Here is a 21,710-nt window from a genome sequence, read left to right on the forward strand (position 1 = left end):
AAGTGTTTCTCGGCAGTCACTGCTTAGGGCTACATCAAGAGGAAACAAAACATAGAGATAGAACCTGAAACTACTTTACTGTGTCAAGTTTCAAGAAGCTAGCACAAACCGTGTTGGATTCAGAGTTCCAAATATATGTATCAATATAGGAGAAAACAGAGTGAAACCTAAAAATTCAAACTGTTACTGGAAATGAACGCTTCAGCATAGAAGAACGAAATTTGGGGAACCAAGTCGCCTTAGTGTACTGATCATTACCTGAAAGTATCATCCAGTTTGGGTGAAAAAATATTTGCAGAGATTTCTGGAGTTTCGTAATTTTTGGAAGCTTGGCAATCCCTTTCCATGAAAGTGTTTCTCGCAAGTCACTGCTTAGGGCTACATCAAGAGGAAACAAAACATAGAGATAGAACGTGAAACTAATTTACTGTGTCAAGTTTCAAGAAGCTAGCACAAACCGTGTTGTATTTAGAGTTCCAAATACATCTATCATTATAGGAGAAAACAGAGTGTAACCTAAAAATTCAAACTGTTTCTGGAAATGAACGCTTCAGCATAGAAGAACGAAATTTGGGGAACCAAGTCGCCTTCGTGTACTGATCATTACCTGAAAGTATCATCCACTTTGGGTGAAAAAATATTTGCTGAGATTTCTGGAGTTTCGTAATTTTTGGAAGCTTGGCAACCCCTTTCCATGAAAGTGTTTCTCGGCAGTCACTGCTTAGGGCTACATCAAGAGGAAACAAAACATAGAGATAGAACGTGAAACTACTTTACTGTGTCAAGTTTCAAGAAGCTAGCACAAACCGTGTTGGATTCAGAGTTCCAAATACATGTATCAATATAGGAGAAAACAGAGTGAAACCTAAAAATTCAAACTGTTCCTGGAAATGAACGCTTCAACATAGAAGAACGAAATTTGGGGAACCAAGTCGCCTTAGTGTACTGATCATTACCTGAAAGTATCATCCAGTTTGGGTGAAAAAATATTTGCTGAGATTTCTGGAGATTCGTAATTTTTGGAAGCTTGGCAACCCCTTTCCATGAAAGTGTTTCTCGCCAGTCACTGCTTAGGGCTACATCAAGAGGAAACAAAACATAGAGATAGAACGTGAAACTACTTTACTGTGTCAAGTTTCAAGAAACTAGCACAAACCGTGTTGGATTCAGAGTTCCAAATACATGTATCAATATAGGAGAAAACAGAGTGAAACCTAAAAATTCAAACTGTTAATGGAAATGAACGCTTCAGCATAGAAGAACGAAATTTGGGGAACCAAGTCGCCTTCGTGTACTGATCATTACCTGAAAGTATCATCCAGTTTGGGTGAAAAAATATTTGCTGAGATTTCTGGAGATTCGTAATTTTTGGAAGCTTGGCAACCCCTTTCCATGAAAGTGTTTCTCGCCAGTCACTGCTTAGGGCTACATCAAGAGGAAACAAAACATAGAGATAGAACGTGAAACTACTTTACTGTGTCAAGTTTCAAGAAGCTAGCACAAACCGTGTTGGATTCAGAGTTCCAAATACATGTATCAATATAGGAGAAAACAGAGTGAAACCTAAAAATTCAAACTGTTACTGGAAATGAAGGCTTCAACATAGAAGAACGAAATTTGGGGAACCAAATCGCCTTAGTGTACTGATCATTACCTGAAAGTATCATCCAGTTTGGGTGAAAAAATATTTGCTGAGATTTCTGGAGATTCGTAATTTTTTGAAGCTTGGCAACCCCTTTCTATGAAAGTGTTTCTCGCCAGTCACTGCTTAGGGCTACATCAAGAGGAAACAAAACATAGAGATAGAACCTGAAACTACTTTACTGTGTCAAGTTTCATGAAACTAGCACAAACCGTGTTGTGTTTAGAGTTCCAAATACATGTATCAATATAGGAGAAAACAGAGTGAAACCTAAAAATTCAAACTGTTACTGGAAATGAACGCTTCAGCATAGAAGAACGAAATTTGGGGAACCAAGTCGCGTTAGTGTACTGATCATTACCTGAAAGTATCATCCACTTTGGGTGAAAAAATATTTGCTGAGATTTCTGGAGTTTCGTAATTTTTGGAAGCTTGGCAACCCCTTTCCATGAAAGTGTTTCTCGGCAGTCACTGCTTAGGGCTACTTCAAGAGGAAACAAAACATAGAGATAGAACGTGAAACTACTTTACTGTGTCAAGTTTCAAGAAGCTAGCACAAACCGTGTTGGATTCAGAGTTCCAAATACATGTATCAATATAGGAGAAAACAGAGTGAAACCTAAAAATTCAAACTGTTACTGGAAATGAACGCTTCAACATAGAAGAACGAAATTTAGGGAACCAAGTCGCCTTCGTGTACTGATCATTACCTGAAAGTATCATCCAGTTTGGGTGAAAAAATATTTGCTGAGATTTCTGGAGATTCGTAATTTTTGGAAGCTTGGCAACCCCTTTCCATGAAAGTGTTTCTCGGCAGTCACTGCTTAGGGCTACATGAAGAGGAAACAAAACATAGAGATAGAACGTGAAACTACTTTACTGTGTCAAGTTTCAAGAAGCTAGCACAAACCGTGTTGGATTTAGAGTTCCAAATACATGTATCAATATAGGAGAAAACAGAGTGAAACCTAAAAATTCAAACTGTTACTGGAAATGAACGCTTCAACATAGAAGAACGAAATTTGGGGAACCAATTCGCCTTCGTGTACTCATCATTACCTGAAAGTATCATCCAGTTTGGGTGAAAAAATATTGGCTGAGATTTCTGGAGATTCGTAATTTTTGGAAGCTTGGCAACCCCTTTCCATGAAAGTGTTTCTCGCCAGTCACTGCTTAGGGCTACATCAAGAGGAAACAAAACATAGAGATAGAACCTGAAACTACTTTACTGTGTCAAGTTTCAAGAAACTAGCACAAACCGTGTTGTGTTTAGAGTTCCAAATACATGTATCAATATATGAGAAAACAGAGTGAAACCTAAAAATTCAAACTGTTACTGGAAATGAACGCTTCAGCATAGAAGAACGAAATTTGGGGAACCAAGTCGCCTTCGTGTAGTGATCATTACCTGAACGTATCATCCAGTTTGGGTGAAAAAATATTTGCTGAGATTTCTGGAGATTCGTAATTTTTGGAAGCTTGGCAACCCCTTTCCATGAAAGTGTTTCTCGCCAGTCACTGCTTAGTGCTACATCAAGAGGAAACAAAACATAGAGATAGAACGTGAAACAACTTTACTGTGTCAAGTTTCAAGAAGCTAGCACAAACCGTGTTGGATTTAGAGTTCCAAATACATGTATCAATATAGGAGAAAACAGAGTGAAACCTAAAAATTCAAACTGTTACTGGAAATGAACGTTTCAACATAGAAGAACGAAATTTGGGGAACCAAGTCGCCTTCGTGTACTCATCATTACCTGAAAGTATCATCCAGTTTGGGTGAAAAAATATTCCCTGAGATTTCTGGAGATTCGTAATTTTTGGAAGCTTGGCAACCCCTTTCCATGAAAGTGTTTCTCGCTGGTCACTGCTTAGGGCTACATCAAGAGGAAACAAAACATAGAGATAGAACGTGAAACTAATTTACTGTGTCAAGTTTCAAGAAGCTAGCACAAACCGTGTTGGATTTAGAGTTCCAAATACATGTATCAATATAGGAGAAAACAGAGTGAAACCTAAAAATTCAAACTGTTACTGGAAATGAACGCTTCAACATAGAAGAACGAAATTTGGGGAACCAAGTCGCCTTAGTGTACTGATCATTACCTGAAAGTATCATCCAGTTTGGGTGAAAAAATATTTGCTGAGATTTCTGGAGATTCGTAATTTTTGGAAGCTTGGCAACCCCTTTCCATGAAAGTGTTTCTCGCCAGTCACTGCTTAGGGCTACATCAAGAGGAAACAAAACATAGAGATAGAACGTGAAACTACTTTACTGTGTCAAGTTTCAAGAAGCTAGCACAAACCGTGTTGGATTTAGAGTTATAAATACATCTATCAATATAGGAGAAAACAGAGTGAAACCTAAAAATTCAAACTGTTACTGGAAATGAATGCTTCAACATAGAAGAACGAAATTTGGGGAACCAAGTCGCCTTCGTGTACTGATCATTACCTGAAAGTATCATCCAGTTTGGGTGAAAAAATATTTGCTGAGATTTCTGGAGATTCGTAATTTTTGGAAGCTTGTCAACCCCTTTCCATGAAAGTGTTTCTCGGCAGTCACTGCTTAGGGCTACATGAAGAGGAAACAAAACATAGAGATAGAACGTGAAACTACTTTACTGTGTCAAGTTTCAAGAAGCTAGCACAAACCGTGTTGGATTTAGAGTTCCAAATACATGTATCAATATAGGAGAAAACAGAGTGAAACCTAAAAATTCAAACTGTTACTGGAAATGAACGCTTCAACATAGAAGAACGAAATTTGGGGAACCAAGTCGCTTTCGTGTACTCATCATTACCTGAAAGTATCATCCAGTTTGGGTGAAAAAATATTGGATGAGATTTCTGGAGATTCGTAATTTTGGAAGCTTGGCAACCCCTTTCCATGAAAGTGTTTCTCGCCAGTCACTGCTTAGGGCTACATCAAGAGGAAACAAAACATAGAGATAGAACCTGAAACTACTTTACTGTGTCAAGTTTCAAGAAACTAGCACAAACCGTGTTGTGTTTAGAGTTCCAAATACATGTATCAATATAGGAGAAAACAGAGTGAAACCTAAAAATTCAAACTGTTACTGGAAATGAACGCTTCAGCATAGAAGAACGAAATTTGGGGAACCAAGTCGCCTTAGTGTAGTGATCATTACCTGAAAGTATCATCCAGTTTGGGTGAAAAAATATTTGCTGAGATTTCTGGAGATTCGTAATTTTTGGAAGCTTGGCAACCCCTTTCCATGAAAGTGTTTCTCGCCAGTCACTGCTTAGTGCTACATCAAGAGGAAACAAAACATAGAGATAGAACGTGAAACTACTTTACTGTGTCAAGTTTCAAGAAGCTAGCACAAACCGTGTTGGATTTAGAGTTCCAAATACATGTATCAATATAGGAGAAAACAGAGTGAAACCTAAAAATTCAAACTGTTACTGGAAATGAACGTTTCAACATAGAAGAACGAAATTTGGGGAACCAAGTCACCTTTGTGTACTCATCATTACCTGAAAGTATCATCCAGTTTGGGTGAAAAAATATTCCCTGAGATTTCTGGAGATTCGTAATTTTTGGAAGCTTGGCAACCCCTTTCCATGAAAGTGTTTCTCGCCAGTCACTGCTTAGGGCTACATCAAGAGGAAAGAAAACATAGAGATAGAACGTGGAACTACTTTACTGTGTCAAGTTTCAAGAAGCTAGCCCAATCCGTGTTGGATTCAGAGTTCCAAATACATCTATCAATATAGGAGAAAACAGAGTGAAACCTAAAAATTCAAACTGTTACTGGAAATGAACGCTTCAACATAGAAGAACGAAATTTGGGGAACCAAGTCACCTTCGTGTACTCATCATTACCTGAAAGTATCATCCACTTTGGGTGAAAAAATATTGGCTGAGATTTCTGGAGATTCATAATTTTTGGAAGCTTGGCAACCCCTTTCCATGAAAGTGTTTCTCGCCAGTCACTGCTTAGGGCTACATCAAGAGGAAACAAAACATAGAGATAGAACCTGAAACTACTTTACTGTGTCAAGTTTCAAGAAACTAGCACAAACCGTGTTGTGTTTAGACTTACAAATACATGTATCAATATAGGAGAAAACAGAGTGAAACCTAAAAATTCAAACTGTTACTGGAAATGAACGCTTCAGCATGGAAGAACGAAATTTGGGGAACCAAGTCGCGTTAGTGTACTGATCATTACCTGAAAGTATCATCCACTTTGGGTGAAAAAATATTTGCTGAGATTTCTGGAGTTTCGTAAATTTTGGAAGCTTGGCAACCCCTTTCCATGAAAGTGTTTCTCGCCAGTCACTGCTTAGGGCTACATGAAGAGGAAACAAAACATAGAGATAGAACGTGAAACTACTTTACTGTGTCAAGTTTCAAGAAGCTAGCACAAACCGTGTTGGATTTAGAGTTCCAAATACATCTATCAATATAGGAGAAAACAGAGTGAAACCTAAAAATTCAAACTGTTACTGGAAATGAACGCTTCAACATAGAAGAACGAAATTTGGGGAACCAAGTCGCCTTCGTATACTGATCATTACCTGAAAGTATCATCCAGTTTGGGTGAAAAAATATTTGCTGAGATTTCTGTAGATTCGTAATATTTGGAAGCTTGGCAACCCCTTTCCATGAAAGTGTTTCTCGCCAGTCACTGCTTAGTGCTACATTAAGAGGAAAGAAAACATAGAGATAGAACGTGAAACTACTTTACTGTGTCAAGTTTCAAGAAGCTAGCACAAACCGTGTTGGATTCAGAGTTCCAAATACATGTATCAATATAGGAGAAAACAGAGTGAAACCTAAAAATTCAAACTGTTACTGGAAATGAACGCTTCAACATAGAAGAACGAAATTTGGGGAACCAAGTCGCCTTCGTGTACTGATCATTACCTGAAAGTATCATCCAGTTTGGGTGAAAAAATATTTGCTGAGATTTCTGGAGATTCGTAATTTTTGGAAGCTTGTCAACCCCTTTCCATGAAAGTGTTTCTCGGCAGTCACTGCTTAGGGCTACATGAAGAGGAAACAAAACATAGAGATAGAACGTGAAACTACTTTACTGTGTCAAGTTTCAAGAAGCTAGCACAAACCGTGTTGGATTTAGAGTTCCAAATACATGTTTCAATATAGGAGAAAACAGAGTGAAACCTAAAAATTCAAACTGTTCCTGGAAATGAACGCTTCAACATACAAGAACGAAATTTGGGGAACCAATTCGCCTTCGTGTACTCATCATTACCTGAAAGTATCATCCAGTTTGGGTGAAAAAATATTTCTGAGATTTCTGGAGATTCGTAATTTTTGGAAGCTTGGCAACCCCTTTCCATGAAAGTGTTTCTCGCCAGTCACTGCTTAGGGCTACATCAAGAGGAAACAAAACATAGAGATAGAACCTGAAACTACTTTACTGTGTCAAGTTTCAAGAAACTAGCACAAACCGTGTTGTGTTTAGAGTTCCAAATACATGTATCAATATAGGAGAAAACAGAGTGAAACCTAAAAATTCAAACTGTTACTGGAAATGAACGCTTCAGCATAGAAGAACGAAATTTGGGGAACCAAGTCGCCTTCATGTAGTGATCATTACCTGAAAGTATCATCCAGTTTGGGTGAAAAAATATTTGCTGAGATTTCTGGAGATTCGTAATTTTTGGAAGCTTGGCAACCCCTTTCCATGAAAGTGTTTCTCGCCAGTCACTGCTTAGTGCTACATCAAGAGGAAACAAAACATAGAGATACAACCTTAAACTACTTTACTGTGTCAAGTTTCAAGAAGCTAGCACAAACCGTGTTGGATTCAGAGTTCCAAATACATGTATCAATATAGGAGAAAACAGAGTGAAACCTAAAAATTCAAACTGTTACTGGAAATGAACGCTTCAACATAGAAGAACAAAATTTGGGGAACCAAGTCGCCTTAGTGTACTGATCATTACCTGAAAGTATCATCCAGTTTGGGTGAAAAAATATTTGCTGAGATTTCTGTAGATTCGTAATATTTGGAAGCTTGGCAACCCCTTTCCATGAAAGTGTTTCTCGCCAGTCACTGCTTAGTGCTACATCAAGAGGATACAAAACATAGAGATAGAACGTGAAACTACTTTACTGTGTCAAGTTTCAAGAAGCTAGCACAAACCGTGTTGGATTCAGAGTTCCAAATACATGTATCAATATAGGAGAAAACAGAGTGAAACCTAAAAATTCAAACTGTTACTGGAAATGAACGCTTCAACATAGAAGAACGAAATTTAGGGAACCAAGTCGCCTTCGTGTACTGATCATTACCTGAAAGTATCATCCAGTTTGGGTGAAAAAATATTTGCTGAGATTTCTGGAGATTCGTAATTTTTGGAAGCTTGGCAACCCCTTTCCATGAAAGTGTTTCTCGGCAGTCACTGCTTAGGGCTACATGAAGAGGAAACAAAACATAGAGATAGAACGTGGAACTACTTTACTGTGTCAAGTTTCAAGAAGCTAGCACAAACCGTGTTGGATTTAGAGTTCCAAATACATGTATCAATATAGGAGAATACAGAGTGAAACCTAAAAATTCAAACTGTTACTGGAAATGAACGCTTCAACATAGAAGAACGAAATTTGGGGAACCAATTCGCCTTCGTGTACTCATCATTACCTGAAAGTATCATCCAGTTTGGGTGAAAAAATATTGGCTGAGATTTCTGGAGATTCGTAATTTTTGGAAGCTTGGCAACCCCTTTCCATGAAAGTGTTTCTCGCCAGTCACTGCTTAGGGCTACATCAAGAGGAAACAAAACATAGAGATAGAACCTGAAACTACTTTACTGTGTCAAGTTTCAAGAAACTAGCACAAACCGTGTTGTGTTTAGAGTTCCAAATACATGTATCAATATAGGAGAAAACAGAGTGAAACCTAAAAATTCAAACTGTTACTGGAAATGAACGCTTCAGCATAGAAGAACGAAATTTGGGGAACCAAGTCGCCTTCGTGTAGTGATCATTACCTGAACGTATCATCCAGTTTGAGTGAAAAAATATTTGCTGAGATTTCTGGAGATTCGTAATTTTTGGAAGCTTGGCAACCCCTTTCCATGAAAGTCTTTCTCGCCAGTCACTGCTTAGTGCTACATCAAGAGGAAACAAAACATAGAGATAGAACGTGAAACTACTTTACTGTGTCAAGTTTCAAGAAGCTAGCACAAACCGTGTTGGATTTAGAGTTCCAAATACATTTATCAATATAGGAGAAAACAGAGTGAAACCTAAAAATTCAAACTGTTACTGGAAATGAACGTTTCAACATAGAAGAACGAAATTTGGGGAACCAAGTCGCCTTCGTGTACTCATCATTACCTGAAAGTATCATCCAGTTTGGGTGAAAAAATATTCCCTGAGATTTCTGGAGATTCGTAATTTTTGGAAGCTTGGCAACCCCTTTCCATGAAACTGTTTCTCGCCCGTCACTGCTTAGGGCTACATCAAGAGGATACAAAACATATAGATAGAACGTGGAACTACTTTACTGTGTCAAGTTTCAAGAAGCTAGCACAAACCGTGTTGGATTTAGAGTTCCAAATACATGTATCAATATAGGAGAAAACAGAGTGAAACCTAAAAATTCAAACTGTTACTGGAAATGAACGCTTCAACATAGAAGAACGAAATTTGGGGAACCAAGTCGCCTTAGTGTACTGATCATTACCTGAAAGTATCATTCAGTTTGGGTGAAAAAATATTTGCTGAGATTTCTGTAGATTCGTAATTTTTGGAAGCTTGGCAACCCCTTTCCATGAAAGTGTTTCTCGCCAGTCACTGCTTAGTGCTACATCAAGAGGAAACAAAACATAGAGATAGAACGTGAAACTACTTTACTGTGTCAAGTTTCAAGAAGCTAGCACAAACCGTGTTGGATTCAGAGTTCCAAATACATGTATCAATATAGGAGAAAACAGAGTGAAACCTAAAAATTCAAACTGTTACTGGAAATGAAGGCTTCAACATAGAAGAACGAAATTTAGGGAACCAAGTCGCCTTAGTGTACTGATCATTACCTGAAAGTATCATCCAGTTTGGGTGAAAAAATATTGGCTGAGATTTCTGGAGATTCGTAATTTTTTGAAGCTTGGCAACCCCTTTCTATGAAAGTGTTTCTCGCCAGTCACTGCTTAGGGCTACATCAAGAGGAAACAAAACATAGAGATAGAACCTGAAACTACTTTACTGTGTCAAGTTTCAAGAAACTAGCACAAACCGTGTTGTGTTTAGAGTTCCAAATACATGTATCAATATAGGAGAAAACAGAGTGAAACCTAAAAATTCAAACTGTTAATGGAAATGAACGCTTCAGCATAGAAGAACGAAATTTGGGGAAACAAGTCGCGTTAGTGTACTGATCATTACCTGAAAGTTTCATCCACTTTGGGTGAAAAAATATTTGCTGAGATTTCTGGAGTTTCGTAATTTTTGGAAGCTTGGCAACCCCTTTCCATGAAAGTGTTTCTCGCCAGTCACTGCTTAGGGCTACATCAAGAGGAAACAAAACATAGAGATAGAACGTGAAACTACTTTACTGTGTCAAGTTTCAAGAAGCTAGCACAAACCGTGTTGGATTTAGAGTTCCAAATACATCTATCAATATAGGAGAAAACAGAGTGAAACCTAAAAATTCAAACTGTTACTGGAAATGAACGCTTCAACATAGTAGAACGAAATTTGGGGAACCAAGTCGCCTTCGTGTACTGATCATTACCTGAAAGTATCATCCAGTTTGGGTGAAAAAATATTTGCTGAGATTTCTGGAGATTCGTAATTTTTGGAAGCTTGGCAACCCCTTTCCATGAAAGTGATTCTCGGCAGTCACTGCTTAGGGCTACATCAAGAGGAAACAAAACATAGAGATAGAACGTGAAACTACTTTACTGTGTCAAGTTTCAAGAAGCTAGCACAAACCGTGTTGGATTCAGAGTTCCAAATACATGTATCAATATAGGAGAAAACAGAGTGAAACCTAAAAATTCAAACTGTTACTGGAAATGAACGCTTCAGCATAGAAGAACGAAATTTGGGGAACCAAGTCGCCTTCGTGTAGTGATCATTACCTGAACGTATCATCCAGTTTGGGTGAAAAAATATTTGCTCAGATTTCTGTAGATTCGTAATTTTTGGAAGCTTGGCAACCCCTTTCCATGAAAGTGTTTCTCGCCAGTCACTGCTTAGTGCTACATCAAGAGGAAACAAAACATAGAGATAGAACGTGAAACTACTTTACTGTGTCAAGTTTCAAGAAGCTAGCACAAACCGTGTTGTATTTAGTTCCAAATACATGTATCAATATAGGAGAAAACAGAGTGAAACCTAAAAATTCAAACTGTTACTGGAAATGAACGTTTCAACATAGAGGAACGAAATTTGGGGAACCAAGTCGCCTTCGTGTACTCATCATTACCTGAAAGTATCATCCAGTTTGGGTGAAAAAATATTCCCTGAGATTTCTGGAGATTCGTAATTTTTGGAAGCTTGGCAACCCCTTTCCATGAAACTGTTTCTCGCCGGTCACTGCTTAGGGCTACATCAAGAGGAAACAAAACATAGAGATACAACCTTAAACTACTTTACTGTGTCAAGTTTCAAGAAGCTAGCACAAACCTTGTTGGATTTAGAGTTCCAAATACATGTATCAATATAGGAGAAAACAGAGTGAAACCTAAAAATTCAAACTGTTACTGGAAATGAACGCTTCAACATAGAAGAACAAAATTTGGGGAACCAAGTCGCCTTAGTGTACTGATCATTACCTGAAAGTATCATCCAGTTTGGGTGAAAAAATATTTGCTGAGATTTCTGGAGATTCGTAATTTTTGGAAGCTTGGCAACCCCTTTCCATGAAAGTGTTTCTCGCCAGTCACTGCTTAGTGCTACATCAAGAGGAAACAAAACATAGAGATAGAACGTGAAACTACTTTACTGTGTCAAGTTTCAAGAAGCTAGCACAAACCGTGTTGGATTCAGAGTTCCAAATACATGTATCAATATAGGAGAAAACAGAGTGAAACCTAAAAATTCAAACTGTTACTGGAAATGAAGGCTTCAACATAGAAGAACGAAATTTGGGGAACCAAGTCGCCTTAGTGTACTGATCATTACCTGAAAGTATCATCCAGTTTGGGTGAAAAAATATTTGCGGAGATTTCTGGAGATTCGTAATTTTTTGAAGCTTGGCAACCCCCTTATATGAAAGTGTTTCTCGCCAGTCACTGCTTAGGGCTACATCAAGAGGAAACAAAACATAGAGATAGAACCTGAAACTACTTTACTGTGTCAAGTTTCAAGAAACTAGCACAAACCGTGTTGTGTTTAGAGTTCCAAATACATGTATCAATATAGGAGAAAACAGAGTGAAACCTAAAAATTCAAACTGTTAATGGAAATGAACGCTTCAGCATAGAAGAACGAAATTTGGGGAACCAAGTCGCGTTAGTGTACTGATCATTTCCTGAAAGTTTCATCCACTTTGGGTGAAAAAATATTTGCTGAGATTTCTGGAGTTTCGTAATTTTTGGAAGCTTGGCAACCCCTTTCCATGAAAGTGTTTCTCGCCAGTCACTGCTTAGGGCTACATCAAGAGGAAACAAAACATAGAGATAGAACGTGAAACTACTTTACTGTGTCAAGTTTCAAGAAGCTAGCACAAACCGTGTTGGGTTTAGAGTTCCAAATACATCTATCAATATAGGAGAAAACAGAGTGAAACCTAAAAATTCAAACTGTTCCTGGAAATGAACGCTTCAACATAGAAGAACGAAATTTGGGGAACCAAGTTGCCTTCGTGTACTGATCATTACCTGAAAGTATCATCCAGTTTGGGTGAAAAAATATTTGCTGAGATTTCTGGAGATTCGTAATTTTTGGAAGCTTGGCAACCCCTTTCCATGAAAGTGTTTCTCGGCAGTCACTGCTCAGGGCTACATCAAGAGGAAACAAAACATAGAGATAGAACGTGAAACTACTTTACTGTGTCAAGTTTCAAGAAGGTAGCACAAACCGTGTTGGATTCAGAGTTCCAAATACATGTATCAATATAGGAGAAAACAGAGTGAAACCTAAAAATTCAAACTGTTACTGGAAATGAACGCTTCAACATAGAAGAACGAAATTTGGGGAACCAAGTCGCCTTCGTGTACTGATCATTACCTGAAAGTATCATCCAGTTTGGGTGAAAAAATATTTGCTGAGATTTCTGGAGATTCTTAATTTTTGGAAGCTTGGCAACCCCTTTCCATGAAAGTGTTTCTCGCCAGTCACTGCTTAGGGCTACATCAAGAGGAAACAAAACATAGAGATAGAACGTGAAACTACTTTACTGTGTCAAGTTTCAAGAAGCTAGCACAAACCGTGTTGGATTCAGAGTTCCAAATACATGTATCAATATAGGAGAAAACAGAGTGAAACCTAAAAATTCAAACTGTTACTGGAAATGAAGGCTTCAACATAGAAGAACGAAATTTGGGGAACCAAATCGCCTTAGTGTGCTGATCATTACCTGAAAGTATCATCCAGTTTGGGTGAAAAAATATTTGCTGAGATTTCTGGAGATTCGTAATTTTTTGAAGCTTGGCAACCCCTTTCTATGAAAGTGTTTCTCGCCAGTCACTGCTTAGGGCTACATCAAGAGGAAACAAAACATAGAGATAGAACCTGAAACTACTTTACTGTGCCAAGTTTCAAGAAACTAGCACAAACCGTGTTGTGTTTAGAGTTACAAATACATGTATCAATATAGGAGAAAACAGAGTGAAACCTAAAAATTCAAACTGTTACTCGAAATGAACGCTTCAGCATAGAAGAACGAAATTTGGGGAACCAAGTCGCGTTAGTGTACTGATCATTACTTGAAAGTATCATCCACTTTGGGTGAAAAAATATTTGCTGAGATTTCTGGAGTTTCGTAATTTTTGGAAGCTTGGCAACCTCTTTCCATGAAAGTGTTTCTCGGCAGTCACTGCTTAGGGCTACATCAAGAGGAAACAAAACATAGAGATAGAACGTGAAACTACTTTACTGTGTCAAGTTTCAAGAAGCTAGCACAAACCGTGTTGGATTCAGAGTTCCAAATACATGTATCAATATAGGAGAAAACAGAGTGAAACCTAAAAATTCAAACTGTTACTGGAAATGAACGCTTCAACATAGAAGAACAAAATTTGGGGAACCAAGTCGCCTTCGTGTACTGATCATTACCTGAAAGTATCATCCAGTTTGGGTGAAAAAATATTTGCTGAGATTTCTGGAGATTCGTAATTTTTGGAAGCTTGGCAACCCCTTTCCATGAAAGTGTTTCTCGCCAGTCACTGCTTAGTGCTACATCAAGAGGAAACAAAACATAGAGATAGAACGTGAAACTACTTTACTGTGTCAAGTTTCAAGAAGCTAGCACAAACCGTGTTGGATTCAGAGTTCCAAATACATGTATCAATATAGGAGAAAACAGAGTGAAACCTAAAAATTCAAACTGTTACTGGAAATGAAGGCTTCAACATAGAAGAACGAAATTTGGGGAACCAAGTCGCCTTAGTGTACTGATCATTACCTGAAAGTATCATCCAGTTTGGGTGAAAAAATATTTGCTGAGATTTCTGGAGATTCGTAATTTTTTGAAGCTTGGCAACCCCCTTATATGAAAGTGTTTCTCGCCAGTCACTGCTTAGGGCTACATCAAGAGGAAACAAAACATAGAGATAGAACCTGAAACTACTTTACTGTGTCAAGTTTCAAGAAACTAGCACAAACCGTGTTGTGTTTAGAGTTCCAAATACATGTATCAATATAGGAGAAAACAGAGTGAAACCTAAAAATTCAAACTGTTAATGGAAATGAACGCTTCAGCATAGAAGAACGAAATTTGGGGAACCAAGTCGCGTTAGTGTACTGATCATTTCCTGAAAGTTTCATCCACTTTGGGTGAAAAAATATTTGCTGAGATTTCTGGAGTTTCGTAATTTTTGGAAGCTTGGCAATCCCTTACCATGAAAGTGTTTCTCGCCAGTCACTGCTTAGGGCTACATCAAGAGGAAACAAAACATAGAGATAGAACGTGAAACTACTTTACTGTGTCAAGTTTCAAGAAGCTAGCACAAACCGTGTTGGGTTTAGAGTTCCAAATACATCTATCAATATAGGAGAAAACAGAGTGAAACCTAAAAATTCAAACTGTTCCTGGAAATGAACGCTTCAACATAGAAGAACGAAATTTGGGGAGCCAAGTTGCCTTCGTGTACTGATCATTACCTGAAAGTATCATCCAGTTTGGGTGAAAAAATATTTGCTGAGATTTCTGGAGATTCGTAATTTTTGGAAGCTTGGCAACCCCTTTCCATGAAAGTGTTTCTCGGCAGTCACTGCTTAGGGCTACATCAAGAGGAAACAAAACATAGAGATAGAACGTGAAACTACTATACTGTGTCAAGTTTCAAGAAGGTAGCACAAACCGTGTTGGATTCAGAGTTCCAAATACATGTATCAATATAGGAGAATACAGAGTGAAACCTAAAAATTCAAACTGTTACTGGAAATGAACGCTTCAACATAGAAGAACGAAATTTGGGGAACCAAGTCGCCTTCGTGTACTGATCATTACCTGAAAGTATCATCCAGTTTGGGTGAAAAAATATTTGCTGAGATTTCTGGAGATTCGTAATTTTTGGAAGCTTGGCAACCCCTTTCCATGAAAGTGTTTCTCGCCAGTCACTGCTTAGGGCTACATCAAGAGGAAACAAAACATAGAGATAGAACGTGAAACTACTTTACTGTGTCAAGTTTCAAGAAGCTAGCACAAACCGTGTTGGATTCAGAGTTCCAAATACATGTATCAATATAGGAGAAAACAGAGTGAAACCTAAAAATTCAAACTGTTACTGGAAATGAAGGCTTCAACATAGAAGAACGAAATTTGGGGAACCAAATCGCCTTAGTGTACTGATCATTACCTGAAAGTATCATCCAGTTTGGGTGAAAAAATATTTGCTGAGATTTCTGGAGACTCGTAATTTTTTGAAGCTTGGCAACCCCTTTCTATGAAAGTGTTTCTCGCCAGTCACTGTTTAGGGCTACATCAAGAGGAAACAAAACATAGAGATAGAACCTGAAACTACTTTACTGTGTCAAGTTTCAAGAAACTAGCACAAACCGTGTTGTGTTTAGAGTTACAAATACATGTATCAATATAGGAGAAAACAGAGTGAAACCTAAAAATTCAAACTGTTACTGGAAATGAATGCTTCAACATAGAAGAACGAAATTTGGGGAACCAAGTCGCCTTAGTGTACTGATCATTACCTGAAAGTATCATCCAGTTTGGGTGAAAAAATATTGGCTGAGATTTCTGGAGATTCGTAATTTTTGGAAGCTTGGCAACCCCTTTCCATGAAAGCCTTTCTCGCCAGTCACTGCTTAGGGCTACATCAAGAGGAAACAAAACATAGAGATAGAACGTGAAACTACTTTACTGTGTCAAGTTTCAAGAAGCTAGCACAAACCGTGTTGGATTCAGAGTTCCAAATATATGTATCAATATAGGAGAAAACAGTGTGCAACCTAAAAATTCAAACTGTTACTGGAAATGAACGCTTCAACATAGAAGAACGAAATTTGGGGAACCAAGTCGCCTTCGTGTACTGATCATTACCTGAAAGTATCATCCAGTTTGGGTGAAAAAATATTTGCTGAGATTTCTGGAGTTTCGTAATTTTTGGAAGCTTGGCAATCCCTTTCCATGAAAGTGTTTCTCGCATGTCACTGCTTAGGGCTACATCAAGAGGAAACAAAACATAGAGATAGAACCTGAAACTACTTTACTGTGTCAAGTTTCAAGAAGCTAGAACAAACCGTGTTGGATTTAGAGTTCCAAATACATGTATCAATATAGGAGAAAACAGAGTGAAACCTAAAAATTCAAACTGTTACTGGAAATGAACGCTTCAACATAGAAGAACGAAATTTGGGGAACCAAGTCGCCTTTGTGTACTCATCATTACCTGAAAGTATCATCCAGTTTGGGTGAAAAAATATTGGCTGAGATTTCTGGAGATTCGTAATTTTTGGAAGCTTGGCAACCCCTTTCCATGAAAGTGTTTCTCGCCAGTCACTGCTTAGGGCTACATCAAGAGGAAACAAAACATAGAGATACAACCTTAAACTACTTTACTGTGTCAAGTTTCAAGAAATTAGCACAAACCGTGTTGTGTTTAGAGTTCCAAATACATGTATCAATATAGGAGAAAACAGAGTGAAACCTAAAAATTCAAACTGTTACTGGAAATGAACGATTCCACATAGAAGAACGAAATTTGGGGAACCAAGTCGCCTTAGTGTACTGATCATTACCTGAAAGTATCATCCAGTTTGGGTGAAAAAATATTTGCTGAGATTTCTGGAGATTCGTAATTTTTGGAAGCTTGGCAACCCCTTTCCATGAAAGTGTTTCTCGCCAGTCACTGCTTAGGGCTACATCAAGAGGAAACAAAACATAGAGATAGAACCTGAAACTACTTTACTGTGTCAAGTTTCAAGAAACTAGCACAAACCGTGTTGTGTTTAGAGTTCCAAATACATGTATCAATATAGGAGAAAACAGAGTGAAACCTAAAAATTCAAACTGTTACTGGAAATGAACGCTTCAGCATCGAAGAACGAAATTTGGGGAACCAAGTCGCCTTAGTGTTGTGATCATTACCTGAAAGTATCATCCAGTTTGGGTGAAAAAATATTTGCTGAGATTTTTGGAGATTCGTAATTTTTGGAAGCTTGGCAACCCCTTTCCATGAAAGTGTTTCTCGCCAGTCACTGCTTAGGGCTACATCAAGAGGAAACAAAACATAGAGATAGAACGTGGAACTACTTTACTGTGTCAAGTTTCAAGAAGCTAGCACAAACCGTGTTGGATTCAGAGTTCCAAATACATCTATCAATATAGGAGAAAACAGAGTGAAACCTAAAAATTCAAACTGTTACTGGACATGAACGCTTCAACATAGAAGAACGAAATTTGGGGAACCAAGTCGCCTTCGTGTACTGATCATTACCTGAAAGTATCATCCAGTTTGGGTGAAAAAATATTGGCTGAGATTTCTGGAGATTCGTAATTTTTGGAAGCTTGGCAACCCCTTTCCATGAAAGTGTTTCTCGCCAGTCACTGCTTAGTGCTACATCAAGAGGAAACAAAACATAGAGATAGAACGTGAAACTACTTTACTGTGTCAAGTTTCAAAAAGCTAGCACAAACCGTGTTGGATTTAGAGTTCCAAATACATGTATCAATATAGGAGAAAACAGAGTGAAACCTAAAAATTCAAACTGTTACTGGAAATGAACGTTTCAACATAGAAGAACGAAATTTGGGGAACCAAGTCACCTTCGTGTACTCATCATTACCTGAAAGTATCATCCAGTTTGGGTGAAAAAATATTCCCTGAGATTTCTGGAGATTCGTAATTTTTGGAAGCTTGGCAACCCCTTTCCATGAAAGTGTTTCTCGCCAGTCACTGCTTAGGGCTACATCAAGAGGAAACAAAACATAGAGATAGAACCTGAAACTACTTTACTGTGTCAAGTTTCAAGAAACTAGCACAAACCGTGTTGTGTTTAGAGTTACAAATACATGTATCAATATAGGAGAAAACAGAGTGAAACCTAAAAATTCAAACTGTTACTGGAAATGAACGCTTCAGCATAGAAGAACGAAATTTGGGAAACCAAGTCGCGTTAGTGTACTGATCATTACCTGAAAGTATCATCCACTTTGGGTGAAAAAATATTTGCTGAGATTTCTGGAGTTTCGTAATTTTTGGAAGCTTGGCAACCCCTTTCCATGAAAGTGTTTCTCGCCAGTCACTGCTTAGGGCTACATCAAGAGGAAACAAAACATAGAGATAGAACGTGAAACTACTTTACTGTGTCAAGTTTCAAGAAGCTAGCACAAACCGTGTTGGATTTAGAGTTCCAAATACATCTATCAATATAGGAGAAAACAGAGTGAAACCTAAAAATTCAAACTGTTACTGGAAATGAACGCTTCAACATAGAAGAACGAAATTTGGGGAACCAAGTCGCCTTCGTGTACTGATCATTACCTGAAAGTATCATCCAGTTTGGGTGAAAAAATATTTGCTGAGATTTCTTGAGATTCGTAATTTTTGGAAGCTTGTCAACCCCTTTCCATGAAAGTGTTTCTCGGCAGTCACTGCTTAGGGCTACATGAAGAGGAAACAAAACATAGAGATAGAACGTGAAACTACTTTACTGTGTCAAGTTTCAAGAAGCTAGCACAAACCGTGTTGGATTTAGAGTTCCAAATACATGTATCAATATAGGAGAAAACAGAGTGAAACCTAAAAATTCAAACTGTTACTGGAAATGAACGCTTCAACATAGAAGAACGAAATTTGGGGAACCAAGTCGCCTTCGTGTACTCATCATAAATTGAAAGTATCATCCAGTTTGGGTGAAAAAATATTGGCTGAGATTTCTGGAGATTCGTAATTTTGGAAGCTTGGCAACCCCTTTCCATGAAAGTGTTTCTCGCCAGTCACTGCTTAGGGCTACATCAAGAGGAAACAAAACATAGAGATAGAACCTGAAACTACTTTACTGTGTCAAGTTTCAAGAAACTAGCACACACCGTGTTGTGTTTAGAGTTCCAAATACATGTATCAATATAGGAGAAAACAGAGTGAAACCTAAAAATTCAAACTGTTACTGGAAATGAACGATTCAGCATGGAAGATCGAAATTTGGGGAACCAAGTCGCCTTAGTGTAGTGATCATTACCTGAAAGTATCATCCAGTTTGGGTGAAAAAATATTTGCTGAGATTTCTGGAGATTCGTAATTTTTGGAAGCTTGGCAACCCCTTTCCATGAAAGTGTTTCTCGCCAGTCACTGCTTAGTGCTACATCAAGAGGAAACAAAACATAGAGATAGAACGTGAAACTACTTTACTGTGTCAAGTTTCAAGAAGCTAGCACAAACCGTGTTGGATTTAGAGTTCCAAATACATGTATCAATATAGGAGAAAACAGAGTGAAACCTAAAAATTCAAACTGTAACTGGAAATGAACGTTTCAACATAGAAGAACGAAATTTGGGGAACCAAGTTGCCTTCGTGTACTCATCATTACCTGAAAGTATCATCCAGTTTGGGTGAAAAAATATTCCCTGAGATTTCTGGAGATTCGTAATTTTTGGAAGCTTGGCAACCCCTTTCCATGAAACTGTTTCTCGCCAGTCACTGCTTAGGGCTACATCAAGAGGAAACAAAACATAGAGATACAACCTTAAACTACTTTACTGTGTCAAGTTTCAAGAAGCTAGCACAAACCTTGTTGGATTCAGAGTTCCAAATACATGTATCAATATAGGAGAAAACAGAGTGAAACCTAAAAATTCAAACTGTTACTGGAAATGAACGCTTCAACATAGAAGAACGAAATTTGGGGAACCAAGTCGCCTTCGTGTACTGATCATTACCTGAAAGTATCATCCAGTTTGGGTGAAAAAATATTTGCTGAGATTTCTGGAGATTCGTAATTTTTGGAAGCTTGGCAACCCCTTTCCATGAAAGTGTTTCTCGCCAGTCACTGCTTAGGGCTACAGCAAGAGGAAACAAAACATAGAGATAGAACGTGAAACTACTTTACTGTGTCAAGTTTCAAGAAGCTAGCACAAACCGTGTTGGATTCAGAGTTCCAAATACATGTATCAATATAGGAGAAAACAGAGTGAAACCTAAAAATTCAAACTGTTACTGGAAATGAAGGCTTCAACATAGAAGAACGAAATTTGGGGAACCAAATCGCCTTAGTGTGCTGATCATTACCTGAAAGTATCATCCAGTTTGGGTGAAAAAATATTTGCTGAGATTTCTGGAGATTCGTAATTTTTTGAAGCTTGGCAACCCCTTTCTATGAAAGTGTTTCTCGCCAGTCACTGCTTAGGGCTACATCAAGAGGAAACAAAACATAGAGATAGAACCTGAAACTACTTTACTGTGCCAAGTTTCAAGAAACTAGCACAAACCGTGTTGTGTTTAGAGTTACAAATACATGTATCAATATAGGAGAAAACAGAGTGAAACCTAAAAATTCAAACTGTTACTGGAAATGAACGCTTCAGCATAGAAGAACGAAATTTGGGGAACCAAGTCGCGTTAGTGTACTGATCATTACCTGAAAGTATCATCCACTTTGGGTGAAAAAATATTTGCTGAGATTTCTGGAGTTTCGTAATTTTTGGAAGCTTGGCAACCTCTTTCCATGAAAGTGTTTCTCGGCAGTCACTGCTTAGGGCTACATCAAGAGGAAACAAAACATAGAGATAGAACGTGAAACTACTTTACTGTGTCAAGTTTCAAGAAGCTAGCACAAACCGTGTTGGATTCAGAGTTCCAAATACATGTATCAATATAGGAGAAAACAGAGTGAAACCTAAAAATTCAAACTGTTACTGGAAATGAACGCTTCAACATAGAAGAACGAAATTTGGGGAACCAAGTCGCCTTCGTGTACTGATCATTACCTGAAAGTATCATCCAGTTTGGGTGAAAAAATATTTGCTGAGATTTCTGTAGATTCGTAATTTTTGGAAGCTTGGCAACCCCTTTCCATGAAAGTGTTTCTCGCCAGTCACTGCTTAGTGCTACATCAAGAGGAAACAAAACATAGAGATAGAACGTGAAACTACTTTACTGTGTCAAGTTTCAAGAAGCTAGCACAAACCGTGTTGGATTCAGAGTTCCAAATACATGTATCAATATAGGAGAAAACAGAGTGAAACCTAAAAATTCAAACTGTTACTGGAAATGAAGGCTTCAGCATAGAAGAACGAAATTTGGGGAACCAAGTCGCGTTAGTGTACTGATCATTTCCTGAAAGTTTCATCCACTTTGGGTGAAAAAATATTTGCTGAGATTTCTGGAGTTTCGTAATTTTTGGAAGCTTGGCAACCCCTTTCCATGAAAGTGTTTCTCGCCAGTCACTGCTTAGGGCTACATCAAGAGGAAACAAAACATAGAGATAGAACGTGAAACTACTTT

Source organism: Spermophilus citellus (assembly GCF_964194105.1).
Source record: "Spermophilus citellus genome assembly, chromosome: X".
Lineage (NCBI taxonomy): Eukaryota > Metazoa > Chordata > Mammalia > Rodentia > Sciuridae > Spermophilus > Spermophilus citellus.